Raw genomic sequence first — 17,426 nt, forward strand, 5'->3', positions numbered from 1 at the left:
TGTTCAATATCTTCATCAATGACTTAGATATTGGCACAGAAAGTACGCTTATTAAGTTTGCAGATGATACCAAACTGGGAGGGAGTACAACTGCTTTGGAGGACAGGGTCATAATTTAAAATGATCTGGACAAATTGGAGAAATGGTCTGAGGTAAACAGGATGAAGTTTAACAAAGACAAATGCAGTGCTCCACTTAGGAAGGAACAATCAGTTTCACACATACAAAATGGGAAGAGACTGTCTAGGAAAGAGTACAGCAGAAAGGGATCTAGGGGTTAGAGTGAACCACAAGCTAAATATATGAGTCAACAATGTGATGCTGTTGCAAAAAAAGCAAACGTTATTCTGGGATGCATTAACAGGTGTGTTGTAAGCAAGACACGAGAAGTCATTCTTCCGCTCTACTCTGCACTGGTTAGGCCTCAACTGGAGTATTGTGTCCATTTCTGGGCACCGCATTTCAAGAAAGATGTGGAGAAATTGGAGAGGGTCCAGAGAAGAGCAACAAGAATGATTAAAGGTCTAGAGAACGTGACCTGTGAAGGAAGGCTGAAAGAATTGGGTTGGTTTAGTTTGGAAAGAGAAGACTGAGAGGGGACATGATAGCAGTTTTCAGGTATCCAAAAGGGTGTCATAAGGAGGAGGGAGAGAACTTGTTCACCTTAGCCTCTAGGGATAGAACAAGAAACAGTGGGCTTAAACTGCAGCAAGGGAGGTTTAGGTTGGACATTAGGAAAAAGTTCCTAACTGTCAGGGTAGTTAAACACTGGAATAAATTGCCTAGGGAGGTTGTGGAATCTCCATCTCTGGAGATATTTAAGAGTAGGTTAGATAAATGTCTATCAGGGATGGTCTAGACCAGGGTTTGGCAACCTTTCAGAAGTGGCGTGCCGAGTCTTCATTTATTCACCCTAATTTAAGGTTTTGCGTGCCAGTAATACATTTTAATGTTTTTAGAAGGTCTCTTTCTGTAAGTCTATAATAGCTAACTAAACTATTGTTGTATGTAAAGTAAATAAGGTTTTTAAAATGTTTAAGAAGCTTCATTTAAAATTAAACTAAAATGTAGAGCCCCCAGGACTGGTGGCCAGCATCCGGGCAGTGTGAGTGCCACTGAAAATCAGCTCGCCTGCTGCCTTCAGCACCCGTGCCATAGGTTGCCTACCCCTGGTCTAGACAGTATTTGGTCCTGCCATGAGGGCCTGGGGACTGGACTCGATGACCTCTCGAGGTCCCTTCCAGTCCTAGAATGTATGAATCATACTAGAGTCTTCCAATTCCAAGAATACTTCCTTCTTAAAAATACACAGGAAAAAAATGTGAAAGGTAATGCCCAGGGCCCTTCCAATGCTGCCCAGCTGCTTGTGTATTTCTCTGAGTTCTAAATGCTATATTGAATGTTATTACAATTATTTCCTACTTATTGTGAGCCAGATTGTGCTTGATCCATACATAGACCACAGACAAGAAGGGGAAGGATCCTGAACAAGGGAGTTCTTGTATTAATTTTGATGGAGTATATGGGCCCAAAGTGTTAACAATGACCCTGTTATTGTTTAACATTAAGCTGTTTTAAACAAGATTTGGGGTTTAGCGTACAGCAGTGGTTCCCAAACTTTAACAACCTGCAACCCCCTACATTATGAAAATGGCAACACTCTTCCAAGATTTCACTTTTGTAGCTCATATCACTTCAATTACGCCTGTTATAGGACAAGGCTCCTACATATTTCATCACGGAGTACCAGATGTGAACTAGCATGAAGGTATGTATTTAAGAAGCCAACTCAAATAAAGAGTCCCTCCCACAAGCATTCGGGTCATGAGCAGTCCAGGCAAACCACACAGGACTATAACACAGCTTAAACTTATTTTTCTTAATAATTTTAAAAACACTTGCAGCCTATTTAATTTTAGAAACAGCAAAAAATATCCACCTCCCTTTCCATTTCTCATAAGGAGTCTTGAAGTTTAAATCTCCTCAGTGTGATGGATGCACTTTCTTTGATTTGCATAGCTCTTGGAAGTCTGGAACCACTGGAGAAAGAGACTCAGGTCTGGTGCGGCACTGAATCTGCTTCTGTATTTGGTTGTCAGATGTGCATACTAGTAAAATGCTTTCTCAACATAAGTTTGTTGTTGAAAACGGTAACAAAATTGTAGTAGCTTTTTCTGCCAGCAGGGGGTACTCGTTCCTTAAACTCAGCCAAAAGTTGATCAACTCCTTTTCAGTTCATAATCACCAGAGATCTCAATCAATTTCTCTTTTTTCTCAGTGCTCAATATCTGCGTTGAGAAAGTGGTATCATCAAAGGGGTTGCGAATTCAGTCATTATTGCCTGACATAGCTGGAAAGTATTCCCTGAATGTCTGTAAAGTCCTTTTAGGTGTCCAGTTATATTGGTTTTAGTGCACTGATCCAACCAAAATTTATGTTCTGCCAGGAAGTCATGAAGAGTACTGAAACTCTGTTTTCTAAACACCCTTCCCAGAACTGAGACTTCTTTATCATGGGTTCAGCTTGGTCTTGCAGGCTGAAAACTGTTAGATTGAGGCCTTGAAGAGATACATTTAGGTCATTAATCCTTGAGAAAATGTCTGTTAAATAAGCTAGGCTCTGGAGCAAGACATGATACAGCTGGCAAGGTGGAAAGGGGGGCTGTTGAAAAAAACAAGAAAAAAACAAGCTCAAACAAGTGCATCAGGATTTTGCCACGTAAGAGACATCTAACTTCGGTATGAGACAACAGACTACTGTTTACACAACCCATTTCTTCACAAAGTACATGAAATATTCTGGAATTCTTGGCCATGTAGAGTTGGATCTTGCAAAAGGAATTAAAACCAATAGTGAAAGGTTCCACAGCCATATAAATAAGAAGAAAACAAAGAAAGAAGAAGTTGGACCGCTAAACACTGAGGATGGAATGGAGGTTAAGGATAATCTAGGCATGGCCCAATATCTAAACAAATACTTTGCCTCAGTCTTTAATGAGGCTAATGTGGAGCTTAGGGATAATGGTAGGATGACAAATGGGAATGAGGCTATGGAGGTAGATATATTACCACAACCGAGGTAGAAGCCAAACTCAAACAGCTTAATGGGACAAAATCGGAGAGCCCAGATAATCTTCATCCAAGAATATTAAAGGAACTGGCACATGAAATTGTCTCCCTAATGGGAATACAGTATGAGTAATGGCAGGAAGGGAAGAAGTAGTGTGAGAGAGAGTGAAGAGGTCAGCCAGAATCCATATTGAACTTATTTTCTCCACACATCAGAGATACACAAGATCTCAGTATAGGGTCTGCATTGTACAGCAAAATCCAAAAAGAGGGAGATGTTTCTGCTATTTATATCAACAAAATGAATATGCAGTAAATTGGGCATAGCACAAACTAAACTGCTACGACTTCCCCTTCTCCCACTGCAGTACACACAACTGGTTTCACTCTGCTGCTTGCTCTGCTGCCCTCCTGTTTGGAAGCCGTGAATTCTGTGAGCAAATCTGATGCCACTTTGATCTGCCTTATGTGGCTGCGTCCAGCTGCTGCTTTTGCTCTACCTCCTGCTCAAATGACCAGAACTGCTTCTGAGGCCTGATCTCTGCTTGCCACTGGCAAAACAACTGGGGCCTTTAGTAAGCTCTGCTCACATAAAACAATTGCAGCTGTTAGTAGTTCCGCATGGTGATGTTCCCCTCTGGTGTTATCTGGACCAGTGATGTGCTAGGTCACTCCAATCGTTAACTCTTACCTTGCTCTGCTGTGAGAACCTCCACACTTGGGCTGTTCATGCACAGCCTCTGGCATGTAAGCTGCTCCCAGATACTTGCAACCGAATGACACTAGCCAATATCTCCGGTCCCAGACACAACCCTAGGAACCTCCATCTTGCAGTGTCCAGTTATGGCCGCTGGACACTGCAAGCTTATATGAGTTCTTCAGTTTAACAAAGAAATTGATATGTACCAGGCTTGTTATCCAAAGGGGAGTCTCTGACACGCTTCAAACCAAATGCACTGCTTCAGGTAGAATAAACAAACAGATTTATTAACTATAAAGATAGATTTTAAATGATTATGTCAAAACATAACAAATCAGATTTGGTCAAATGAAATAAAAGCAAAACGCATTCTAAGCTGATCTTAACACTTTCAGTGCCCTTTGTGACAGACCCAGGTCAGTGGGGTACAGGAGTCAGGTAGAGGGCAAATATACCGGTCACTGGATGAGTAGTTTTCTGTTCCTTGAGTGACCAGAGCAGGGGCTGCACTAGAGTAGTCAGGAACCTGCTAGAACTAATCAGCCTGTCTGCCTTAATTGGAACATCTGCAGCCAATCAAGGCAGGCTAATCAGGGCACCTGGGTTTAAAATGGAGCTCACTCCAGTCAGGGAGGGGAGAGCCAGAGGAGAGGAAGTGCGTGTGAGGAGCTGGGAGCAAGAGGCGCAAGGAGCTGAAAGTAAGAGGGTGTGCTGCTGGAGGATTGAGGAGTGCAAGCGTTATCAGACACCAGGAGGAAGGTCCTGTGGTAAGGATAAAGAAGGTGTTTGGAGGAGGCCATGGGGAAGTAGCCCAGGGAGCAGTAGCTGTCATGCGGCTGTTACAGGAGGCACTATAGACCGCTGTAATCCACAGGGCCCTGGGCTGGAACCTAGAGTAGAGGGCAGGCCCAGGTTCCCCCCAAACCTCCCAACTCCTGATCAGACACAGGAGAAGTTGACCCAGACTGTGGGGAAGATCACTGAGGTGAGCAAACTCTGCCAATAAGCGCAGGACCCACCAAGGTAGAGGAGGAACTTTGTCATACCTTACAAACTTAGATGCTTCTCACCACAGTCTAACTGGTTGCTCTTCAGCCAGGCTCTCCCCTTTGATCAGCACTTCAGTTGGTTGGTGTGGTGTCTGTAAATGGAGGTGAAAGAGAGAGGAAGAGCATGGCAAACATCTCTCCCTTTTATCATGTCCTTTCTTCCCTCTTGGCTTTGCCCCCCTGCTTCATCACAGTTCCAAACTGGCCAAAGGAAGGAGGGTGACTCACTTGAGAGTCTAACAGATTCTTTTCTTGCTGCCTAGGCCAGCGTCCTTTGTTCCTGTGAGGCTGGGCTGGGTTTGTCCCATACCTGCCCTGATGAAGTGTGAACTCTCTTGGAGAGATTTTGCCTGGGCTTGCTTTAAGCCATGAGGATACATTTTCAGCTTCATAACTATATACATGAAAATATAACCTACAATATTACTAAAACATTACTGTAACAATTACTAAACAACCATGCTCAGTGCATCATGAGCCTTCCAAAGACACCTGACATGATACACTTTGCATTGGATACCACACAATCATTTTACAAGGATGAACATTGGGGTACTGGGTGTTCCCCTCAAGGTACAGAGTATCACATGCATATAAAGGCTTTAAATTCCTGACCCGTAGCTTCCACTGTAATGAGAGGCCTGGACTTGACGTGATGCACAGCCATCTTGTGTATGGACTTAGTATAAACTGCAGCCACCTTGTATGCTCAGCCACCATATGTTGGAATAAAAAACTAGAGTCAAGGGAATTCTGCCTTGCCTGGCGGTGGGTGAACCATGGGCTCGGGAAGCCTAGCCTCCAGCCTGGCCCACTCTTTCCATCTGAGGCCCTGCCCCTCCTGCTCCTTTCTCCTCACAAAGCCCAGAGACCCTCATGGCTGCCAGCCGCCCCCCTCCAAGCCTTGGGCCACTCAAGCACCTCCAGCCCTGGAGTGCTGGGTGGGCAGTGCACGGCCCTCTGCAGTCTCAGAACACTGGGCAGGTGTAGGGTTGTCAACTTTCTATTTGCAGAAAACTGAACACCCTTGCCCTGCCTCCTGCCACACCCCTTCTCCGAGGCTGCGCCCCCCAGCTCACTCCACCCCTACTCCCTCAGTTGCTCACTCTCCCCCACCCTTGCTCACTCATTCATTTTCACTGGCTGGGGGGAGGGTGCAAGAAGGGGTGATTGCTCCAGCTGCAGGCTCTGGGGTGGGGCTGGAGATGAGGGGTGCAGGAGAGGGCTCTGGGCTGGGGTAGGGGGTTGAGATGTGAGAGGGGGATGAGGGCTCCATCTGGGGGTGTGGACTCTGGGATGGGGTTGGAGTTTGGCGTGCAGAAGGGGGCTCAGGGCTGAAGCAGGAGGGAATTCGGGTTGTGGACTCCAGGCAGTGCTTATCTCAGGCAGCTCGTGGGAAGCTTCCAACATCTCTCTCCAGCTCCTACATGGAGGCGTGACCACGTGGCCTTGCACGCTGCCCATGTCTGCAGGCACTGCTCCCTCAGCTCCCATTGGCTGTGGTTTCTGGGGGTGGGGACAGGACACAAAGCCCCTGGGGCCGTCCCTCCGCCTAGGATCCAGGGGGAGATGTCATCAGCTTCTCAGGAGTTGCACAGAGCCGGGGAGGGAGCCTGCCTGTGCCACCAACCAGACTAGGTGTTCCAGTCGAAAACCAGACACCTGGCAACCCTAGGCAGGAGGGTGAGTGGTGCAGGGTGGGTGGTGCACACTCTCCCCTGCCCCCCGGAGCACCGGGCAGGCTGGTGGGTGGTGCCACCACTCTGCCACCAGCCCCAGAGTGCCAGACTGTGTGGTCCTAGCACCCCTAGCACTGGAGCACTGGGCGGTGCAGCCCCAGTGCCAGGGCCTCCCCCGAGCACTGGGCAGCCCCAGCTTCGAGCACTTCATGTCCCAGTTTCCCTACTCCTCGTCCCAGCAGGCTCTCTGGAAGAGTAGCAGCCTCCCTGGGCTGGGACTCAGGGGGAAGGGCAAGCAGGAGGGAGCCTCAGGGCACAGCATGGGCAGGGCCACTTGGGGCTGTTTGGGGAGGCACAGCCTTCCCCAGCCTATTATACCTGCCACCATGTGGCCTTTGCTTAGACAGATGGAGACGTATCAGCTGCAGCATTACTAACAGGGATAGATTCAGTAAAATCACAGGTTGATAGGAATGGAAGGGAGTATGGACAGCTAACCTTGAGTTTCTGCAAGTTTCTTACTGGATGTCTGTGTTAATTTCTTGTAAAATGTTGCTTTTGTTGATAAGTAGAAATTATGAGGTTTTGCTGTTGCTAGGAATATTGCTTTAGCCCAATAGGTGTTATGATTGGTTAGCATTATTGTATAGTTACACTTTGATTAAAATATTTGGTTAAGGTATAAATAGGACTTTCATTTTCACTATATAATGAAGGTCAGATGAGAGGCCTGTTGAAACTTAATTCTGGGACACAGGTCAAGACCAAAGCTGCCATAACTCTTAACCCCTGCACAATCATACTGTGCAGAAGCTGGAGCCCCATACAAGATATGACACTGAGTGGCCTTCGGAAGATGTCCAGCTACTTTATTGGGAGTGGTGAGCATTAGATGCTTGGCATGTGTATTCCACTGATTAATTGATAATACATACATGTACATGTTTAAGGATGTTCACTGTGTGAAGGCTCGTTCACTGGGAAAAGGTCCTGCTAAGCTGTAGCAGGCCATTGGAATCCCAGCCCCAGGGAGGGTAGAGTATGGGAGCCCTAAATTAAGTAACATCACAACCGCTCTTTTGGCTATCTTCTTTACTGGCTTGTATTCCTCATAACTTCCCGCCATCCTTGCATTCTGCCATTGCTTAAACATTTTGTTATTCTTTATTGCCTCTGTGACAAAATTCCTCCTTTACCTTGGTGGTGTAACAGGGTGGACCCCTGCTCCTGCCCTGAAGGGCTTAAAACAGACCAGAAGAGGGCTGTGGCAAGAAGCCTGGGCTGATTGGGGAAAGTAGGCTTAGCTGACTCAATCAGGCCCAGCTGGCCCCTGTAAGAGGCTGTGGCCTGGTCTACACTACGCGTTTATACCGATTTTAGCAGAGTTAAACCGATTTAACGCTGCACCCATCCACACAATGAGGCCCTTTATATTGATATAAAGGGCTCTTTAAACTGGTTTCTGTACTCCTCCCTGACGAAAGGAGTAGTGCTGAAATTGGTATTACCATATCGGATTAGAGTTAGTGTGGCTGCAAATCGATGGTATTGGCCTCCGGGCGGTATCCCACAGTGCAGCACTGTGACCGCTCTGGACAGCAATCTGAACTTGGATACACTGGCCAGGCAGACAGGAAAAGCCCAGTGAACTTTTGAATTTCATTTCCTGTTTGGCCAGCATGGAGAGCTCACCAGCACAGGTGACCATGCAGAGCTCATCAGCACAGGTAACAATGCCGTCTCCTGAGAATCGAAAAAGAGCTCCAGCATGGACCGCACAGGAGGTACTAGATCTGATCGCTATATGGGGAGAGGATTCTGTGCTAACAGAACTCTGTTCCAAAAGACGAAATGAAAAAACATTTGAAAAAATTTCCAAGGCTATGATGGAGAAAGGCCACACCAGGGACTCAGTGCAGTGCAGAGTGAAAGTTAAGGAGCTCAGACAAGCCTACCAGAAAACCAAAGAAGCAAACAGAAGGTCGAGGGCAGGGCCGAAAACATGCCGCTTCTACGCTGAGCTGCATGCAATTCTAGGGGGGTCGGCCACCACTACCCCACCCCGTTGGTGGATTCTGAGGTGGGATTGGTAATCTCAGCCATGGCTGAGGATTCTGCGGATGGGGAAGATGAGGAGGATGAGCTTGCAGAGAGCACACAGCACTCCGTTCTCCCCAATAGCCAGGAGCTTTTTCTCACCCAGACGGAATTACCCTCCCAGCCCTCCCAAGCCACTAGCCCAGACAATGAAGCCATGGAAGTGACCTCTAGTGAGTGTACCTTTGTAAATATAAACCATGGTTTAAAAGCAAGCGTTTTTTAATGATTGATTTTCCCTGAGGACTTGGGATGCATTCGCGGCCAGTACAGTTATTGGAAAAGTTTGTTAACATGTCTGGGGATGGAGCGGAAATCCTCCAGGGAATCTCCATGAAGCTCTCCTGAAGGACCTCCAAAAGCCTTTGCAGAAGGTTTCTGGGCAAGGCAGCCTTATTCCGTCCACCATGGTAGAACACTTGACCACTCCATGCATGTAGCAAGTAATCTGGTATCATTGCATGACAAAGTCTAGCTGCGTATGGTCCTGGTGATTGCTGGCATTCAAGCAACATCCGTTCTTTATCTTGCTGTGTTATCCTCAAGAGAGTGATATCGTTCATGGTAACCTGGTTGAAATTCAGGAATTTAATTAAGGGGACAGAGATGGCCATTCCTACTGGGCTGTTTGCCTGTTGCTTAAAATAAATCCTTCCTTGCAGGTAGCCAAGCGGGGGGAGAGGGGGATAATAGCGCTGAGTTTTTTTCGTTTGGCTAGCAGGGATCTTCCCTGCTACCAGCCACGCGGTGAGGGGGGGAGGGGGGTGATTAGCAGTGATCTTCCATGATACCAGCCACGCGGTGGGGGGAGGAGTAAAGCGATCATCCCAGAGAATTGGATGGGGGGGTGGTTTCTGCTGCTGCGTGTTAACAGGAAAGAAGCAGCACTGAACGGACTTTGCTTGGTATTTGGGAAAGGAGGGCACTATGTGTATGAAGGCTGCAGAAGCCGAAAGACAATGGCTTACCATGGCCACATGCAAGCTGAATTCTGCTGCCCGGACTTGCGTCTGTGAGATCTCTAACACCAGAGCCGCAGGCACTCAATATTAAGATGCAAAATGCGACCTTGTAGTGAAATCACATGTGCTATGTAAGGTGAATAGTGTTGTTCACTGTGAAAGAGTATAACCATTATTCTGTAAAACGTATCTTTTTAAATACTTCTCTCCCTTTTTTACCTCCCTCATGCAGCTGCACATTTTTCAAGCCTCCCTACTCCATCCCGAAGGCTATCTCAGATAAGGAGGGGGAAAAAAAAGATGTGAGACGAAATGTTCTCGGAAATCATGGAAGTAACCCGCAATGAAAGAGCTCATCTGAATGAGTGGAAGGACGTGGTATCAAATTACAGGAAAGATGCCAGTGAACGTGAGGACAGGAGGGACCAACGTGAGGAGAGGAGAGACGCTCGAGATGAGAGGTGGCAGCAGGAAGATCAGAGGTGTAGGCAGGAAGATCAGCAGTGGTGGGATGCAACGCTGGGGCTGCTGCGTGATCAAACTGATATCCTCCGACGTCTGGTGGAGCTTCAGGAAGAGCAGCGGGGTCACAGAGTGCCGCTGCAGCCCCTGTGTAACCACCCTCACCACTCACCATGTTCCATATCTTCCTCACCCAGACGTGTAAGAACGCGTGGGGAAAGGCTTCGTGCACCCGCCCACTCCACCCCCCATGGACAGCTCAACCAAAAGGCTGTCATTACTTTGAAATATTTTTAGTGGCCTTTTCCTTCCCTCCTATCCTCCTCCCAAACCACACCCATGATACCTTGTCAGTTCTCTCTCTCTTTTTATAATGATTTTTTAATAAAGAATACATGATTTTTAAACAATAGTGACTTTATTTCCTTAAGCAAGCTGTAATCGAAGGGGGAGGGTGGTTTGCTTACAGGGAATGAGTCAATCAAGGGGGCGGGTTGTCATAAACAGATAGCTAAGGGTTAATGTCTCTTTCACCTGAAGCACCTGACCAGAGGACCAATCAGGAAACCGGATTTTTTCAACTTTGGGTGGAGGGAATTGAGTGTCTTTTGTCTTTTGTCGTCTGCCTGCTTTCTCTGAGCTTTGGAGAAGTAGTTCTACTTTCTAATCGTCTGTTTCTAAGTGTAAGGACAAAGAGATCAGATAGTAAGTTCTATGGTTTCTTTTCTTTGGTATTTGCATGAATATAAGTGCTGGAGTGCTTTGATTTGTATTCTTTTTGAATAAGGCTGTTTATTCAATATTCTTTTAAGCAATTGACCCTGTGTTGTATCATCTAATACAGAGAGAACATTTGTAGGTATTTTTCTTTCTTTTTATATAAAGCTTTCTTTTAAGACCTGTTGGAGTTTTTCTTTACTTCAGGGAAATTGAGTCTGTACTCACCAGGGAATTGGTGGGAGGAAGAAGTCAAGGGGAGATCTGTGTGTTGGATTGCTAGCCTAATTTTGCATTCCCTCTGGGGGAATAGGAAAGTACTTTTTGTTTCCAGGATTGGGAACAGAGAGGGAGATTCACTCTGTTTGGATTCACAGAGCTTGTGTCTGTGTATCTCTCCAGGAGCACCTGGAGGGGGCAAGGGAAAAAGGATTATTTCCCTTTGTTGTGAGACTCAAGGGATTTGGGTCTTGGGGTCCCCAGGGAAGGTTTTTCAGGGGGACCAGAGTGCCCCAAAACGCTCTAATTTTTTGGGTGGTGGCAGCAGGTACCAGGTCCAAGCAGGTAACTAAGCTTGGAGGATTTCATGCTAACCCCCATATTTTGGACGCTAAGGTCCAAATCTGGGACTAAGGTTATTACATGGTGGCAGCGGTGGGAGATAGACAGAATCCAGAAGCCAGTAGGAATATTATATTTTTCTTTTCTCTGCTAAGGGCTTTTTAGCAGAGAGAAACAGTTGGTTTTAAAAGGGAACCAGAGAGAATTTTTTTTTCTGCTCTCTCTGGCAGTTTGTGGCTTGCATGTTAAGCGAGAAGCCATTAAGAAACTGTTGAGGGTCTTTTGTCATGCAATAGCCCTCCCATTAGGAGGCAAGTACCAGCACTTATATGCATGCAAATAAAGTGGTTTTTCTGGTTTCCCTTCATTGAACATTAGCTAGAGAGAGAAAAGGAAAAAAGCACTGTTGCTAGGCAGACTCCAGGAGGGAACAGAGCCTGCAGTTCAGAAGATAAACACCGGAGGGCACCCCAACACAAGAAAACAGGAACCATGACTTCTAAGGCAAAAATTGACGCCGAAGAACAAATCAAAGAAGCTGAACACAGGTGACAACTGGAAATAAAACAAAAAGAGATGGAGATGAAAGAAAGAGAAGAACAGATCAAAGAGGCAGCCTACCAAAGAGAACAGGCAGCCTACCAAAGAGAACAGGCAGCCAAAGAGGCAGCCAAGGAGGCAGCACACAAAAGAAAACTAGAAGAAGAAGAGGTGGCCTACCGAAGGAAACAAGCAGAAGAAGAGTTGGCCCACCGCCGAGAAATGGAAAAGCAACAAAAAGAGAATGAAGAGAAGAAAAAACAGAGAAAACATGAACTGGAGTTGGCAAAAGCTGGGCTGCATGTGCCAGCCAACCCTAACAACCCGGCGCCAATTATTGCTCCACAGCACAGGAAATTTCCCACCTACAAGGCAGGTGATGACACCGAGGCCTTCTTGGAAAATTTTAAAAGAGCCTGTCTTGGGTACAGCATCCCCGAAGACCAGTACATGGTAGAATTAAGGCCACACCTCAGTGGACCTTTAGCAGAGGTGGCAGCTGAAATGCCTAAGCAGCAAATAAATGACTATAAACTTTTTCAAACCAAGGCCAGATACAGGATGGGGATAACTCCAGATCATGCCCGTCGGCGCTTCAGAACCCAAAAGTGGAAACCAGAGGTGTCATTTCCCAAACACGCCTACTACATTGCAAAAAAACTATGAGGCCTGGCTAACAGGAAACAACATTCAAACCTTGGAAGAACTGAACCTCCTCATACAAATGGAGCAGTTCTTGGATGGTGTTCCTGAAGACATCACACGGTACATACAAGATGGAAAACCCAAAGATATCGCTGAAGCGGGGGAGATTGGAGCCAAATGGATGGAACTGGCAGAAAGCAAGAAAGCTACTGTCAAGGGGAACGATTACCACAGGGGGCACACAGACCATAAACCCTACAACCGAGGACAGCCAAAGACCCCACATACCACCCAAGTAAAGCCACAGATACCCTACCCTTCAACCTCACCAGTCTCCAGTAACTCACCTCGGCCCAGTGACCCATCAGATGGAAGATGCTTTAAGTGTAATGAACTGGGACATATCAAGGCCAACTGTCCCAAGAACACCATGCGAGTGCAATTCATTACACCACCATCACACCAAAGATCCCCAGGCCCGGATGCCTCTCAAATACCCTTGGAGCGAAGGGAAAGTTTGAGAGTGGGCGGAAAGAAGGTTACTGCGTGGAGAGACACGGTCCAAACCACACCCATGATACCTTGTCAGTTCTCTCTCTCTTTTTATAATGATTTTTTAATAAAGAATACATGATTTTTAAACAATAGTGACTTTATTTCCTTAAGCAAGCTGTAATCGAAGGGGGAGGGTGGTTTGCTTACAGGGAATGAGTCAATCAAGGGGGGGGGGTCATCAAGGGGAAACAAATACAACAATCACACCGTACCCTGGCCCGTGATGAAACTCGTTTTCAAAGTGTCTCTGATGTGCACCGTTTCCTGGTGTGCTCTTCTAATCGCTCTGGTGTCTGGCTGCGCATAATCAGCAGCCAGGTGATTTGCCTCAGCCTTCCACTGCACCATAAAGGTCTCCCCCTTACTCTCACAGAGATTGTGGAGCACACAGCAAGCAGCAATAACAATGAGGACATTGGTTTGGCTGAGGTCTGAGCGAGTCAGTAATGTGCGTCAGCGCGCCTTTAAACGGCCAAATGCACATTCTACCACCATTCTGCACTTGCTCAGCCTGTAGTTGAACAGCTCCTGACTGCTGTCCAGGCTGCCTGTGTATGGCTTCATGAGCCATGGCATCAAGGGGTAGGCTGGGTCACCCAGGATAACTACTGGCATTTCAACATCCCCAACTGTTATTTTCTGGTCTGGGAAGTAAATTCCTTGCTACAGCATTTTAAACAGAGCAGTGCTTCTGAAGATGCGAGCGTCATGAACCCTTCCTGGCCATCCCACGTGGATGTTGGTGAAACGTCCCTTGTGATCCACCATTGCTTGCAGCACCATTGAAAAGTACCCCTTGCGGTTTATGTAGTGGGTGCCCTGGTGCTCCAGTGCCAAGATAGGGATATGGGTTCCATGTATCGCCTCCCCACTGTTAGGGAATCCCATTGCAGCAAAGCCATCCACTATGACCTGCACGTTTCCCAGAGTCACAACCTTTCATAGCAGCAGCTTAATGATTGCTTTGGCTACTTGCATCACAGCAGCCCCCACAGTAGATTTGCCCACTCCAAATTGATTCCCGACTGACCGGTAGCTGTCTGGCGTTGCAAGCTTCCAGAGGGCTATTGCCACTCACTTCTCCACTGTGAGGACTGCTCTCATCTTGGTATTATGGCGTTTCAGGGCAGGGGAAAGCAAGTCACAAAGTTCCATGAAAGTGCCCTTACGCATGCGAAAGTTTCGCAGCCACTGCGAATTGTCCCACACCTGCAAAACTATGTGGTCCCACCAGTCTGTGCTTGTTTCCCAGGCCCAAAATCGGGGTTCAATGGCTAGAACCTGCCCCATTACCAGCAGGATCTCCAAAGCGCAGGGGCCCGCAGTTTGAGAGAATTCTGTGTCCATGTCCTTATCACTCTCGTCGTCGCTCTGCCATAGCCGCCTCCTCCTCGACTGGCTTTGCAGGTCCTGGTTCAGCATAGACTGCACGAAAATGCGCGAGGTGTTTACAACATCCACGATTGTGGTCTTGATCTGAGCAGGGTCCACGCTTGCTGTGCTGTGGCGTTTGCACGGTTCACCCAGGAAAAAAGGTGCGAAACGGTTGCCTGCTGGAGGGAGGGGTGAGGCTGTACCCAGAACCACCCGCGACAATGTTTTTTGCCCCATCAGGGACTGGGATCTCAACCCAGAATTCCAAGGAGCAGAGGAGACTGCGGAAATTATGGGATAGCTACGGAATAGCTACTCACAGTGCAACGCTCCGGAAATCGACGCTAGTCTCGGTACATGGACGCACACCGCCGAATTAACACATTAATGTATGTGGCTTAGTGTGGCCGCGTGCACTCGACTTTATACAATTTGTTTTACAAAACCGGTTTGTGTAAAATCGGAATAATCCCATAGTGTAGACATACCCTGTGAGTCAGAAACTCAAACAGTCTCTCTCTGTTTGTAGAGGGAGAAGGGCCTGGCTGCAGGGAGCTTCTGTTTGTAGAGGGAGAAGGGCCTGGCTGCAGGGAGCTAGACACAAGGTACCTGAGTGAAGCAGGGCTGGGGAGAGGTAGAGATGCTGGGGAGCTCTAGCCTGGAAAGCCCCAGGCTGCGGCCTAGCATTGGGCTAACAGGTACTGGGGGTTGCAGAGTGCAGCCAAGGGGTAGGCCAAGGCAGCAGATCCAAGCCCTCCTTGCCAGTGATGAGTAGGCTGATACTGCAGTCTGCCCCAGGGTGTGGGGCTAGACAATGACTGGCAGTAGCCATATACTGAGGCAAGGTCAGGATAGAGGGTGGGGGTTCCCCGAGGAGGAGAGACTCTGAGAGAAAGAGGTTACTGCCAGGGGGCAGCACCCCATGTAAAAGGGCACTGGGTCCAGGGAGGGACATGGGGGCCAGAGGACAGGTGGATCACCGACCTGCAGAGGGCGCTCCAGAGCTGAATCGAGCTAATTCCTGGAAGTCACCAGCAGGAGGTGCTGGAGGCGTGAGTCCGCTCGTCTACAGGTGTGTCCTGCGCTTATTGGCAGATTTGCTTGCCTCAGAGATTCACCATGTGGGTCAGGAAACAGCCCAGAGACCTTCCCCTCCGGTAGAAACCACAGTCCAGGTCAATTCCTCCTGTGTCTGATCAGCAGTTGGGAGGTTTGGGGGGATCTCGGTCCCGCCCTCTACTGCGGGTTCCAGCCCAGGACCCTGTGGACTGCAGCTGTCTATAGCGCCTCCTGTAACAGCTGTGTGACAGCTACAGCTCCCTGGCTTACTTTCCCATGGCCTCCTCCCAACACCTTCTTTATCCTCACCACAGGACCTTTCTCGTTGGTCTGATAATGCTTGTACTACTCAGCAATACACCTTGTCACTCTCAGCTCCTAGTCCCTCTTGCTCCCAGCTCCTCACATGCACGTTACAAACTGAAGTAAGGTCCTTTTTAAACTCAGGTGCCCTGCTTAGCCAGCCTGTCCTAACTGATTCTAGCAGTTTCTTCTCATTGGCTGCAGGTGTCCTAATTAGCCTGCCTGCCTTAATTGGTTCCAGCAAGTTACCTTACCCAGTGAAAAGGGAGCTACTTAATCTGGGACTAATATGTCTCCTAACACTCTCTTGTAACCATCTGCCCTGATCCTGTCACAACTCCTACACATCATTGGACTACACCACGTTTCCTTGCCATGAAATTTCCCACTATTGGTTTGGCTACAGTTAGCTGCACTTTCTGTAATAAATTTGGATATTTCCCCCCAAGCCTCACTGACATCATCGTGGTCAGTTTGGTTGTTGCTCAACCTTCATCCTCAAATTTCATACAAACTTCCTTATCCACAAGCCTCTGTCACTATACTTTATTCTTCTTCGAGTGCTTGTTCACGTCCATTCCAATCAGGCGTGTGCGCGCCGTCTGCATGGTTTTCAGAAAGTTTTCCCTTAGCAGCTCCCATCAGGTTGGCTGTGGAGCTCCCTGGAGTGGTGCCTTCAAGGTGTTCAATATATGACCCTGCCAACCTGACTCCCCTTCAATTTCTTCTTACCGTCCATGATGGCTGTTGGAACAGTGCTCACTTGCTCAGCAAGTGCTCCCTTAGTTCTTTTGTTAGTTATTACAATTTATAGTTAGTGTTATAGTTAATTTAGCATAGATAGTTTAGATAGTAGGTTGGGAGTGGGGTCTCTCCCCAATCCCTAACCCCCCACTGGGCTCCAGCATGTTCTGAGATTAATTCAGGAGCCATCTGCAGCTCTCTTGGCATATGGAATTGGAGAAGATTCATCCACTGGTGTAAGCGGAGTCAGGATGAGCTCTACCCTGACATCTGGTGGTGAATTATGGCGAGTGTGGAAAAGTATTTCAGGGGCTGATCTTCTTTGCATAGGTATACCCACCCCACCTAACATAGCTCACGGCAGCCTAAAATGGTCAATTTGACAGCTGTGGGATCCTCAATTTCTCTGTTATTGGGGCAGGAGGAATAAAGTGTTGTTACCCTGATTATGTGAATGAGGGACTATGAACCTGTTTTATGACAGAGGATCTCACCATCAACTAAGTAGCACTCGCTAGACAAGGGACATGGGTTCCAAAACCCAGTGAAGGGAGAGAGGTTGGGGACTGGTATGTGTACTTGATAGTATGGGCCCTTTTTGAGGGCCTGGAACACCAATTGTACCACCACCACCTCGTCCTCTTTCTTCTCCTCCTCCTCCTCCTCCTCCTCTCTCTACTGTTGAAGAGCAGAGCTAATTTTAATTCCATTAGGAGTCCACCTAGAGGCTGCTGAACTGAATTCACTTTAGGCCAATAGTGTACCAGCACTGGGGCTCCCCTACTACAAGTTGAAATCACTAATAGAGCAAAACTTACTGAGCTGAGTGCTATGTTAACTAGTAGGGGAGCCTGAAGATCTATCGCTGTTCTCCACTCTATCCACAGTTGGAGCAGCCCACGGAACAGTGA

The 17,426-nt window shown here is 47.6% G+C and overlaps 1 protein-coding gene across 3 annotated transcripts in view; it reads right to left on the reverse strand.

Annotated features, from left to right (window-relative positions):
- The window catches only part of LOC127046325 (uncharacterized), a 52,120-nt gene that overhangs the window by 28,414 nt on the left and 6,280 nt on the right, over positions 1-17,426 (reverse strand). Inside the window, exons 1-2 of one of the 3 annotated variants that reach the window (XM_050943222.1) lie at positions 5,433-5,517; positions 4,815-4,909 (exon numbers count right to left, since the gene is read on the reverse strand). The exons of 1 other annotated variant lie outside the window; for it this stretch is intronic. The gene's annotated coding sequence lies outside the window, so the exon portion shown is untranslated. Of the gene's footprint in view, positions 1-4,814; positions 4,910-5,432; positions 5,518-17,426 lie in introns of those variants that run through there. One more of the 3 variants, XM_050943221.1, reaches the window with a different exon arrangement.

The sequence above is a fragment of the Gopherus flavomarginatus genome, chromosome 3, assembly GCF_025201925.1.
Source record: "Gopherus flavomarginatus isolate rGopFla2 chromosome 3, rGopFla2.mat.asm, whole genome shotgun sequence".
In the NCBI taxonomy this organism is placed as follows: Eukaryota; Metazoa; Chordata; order Testudines; family Testudinidae; genus Gopherus; species Gopherus flavomarginatus.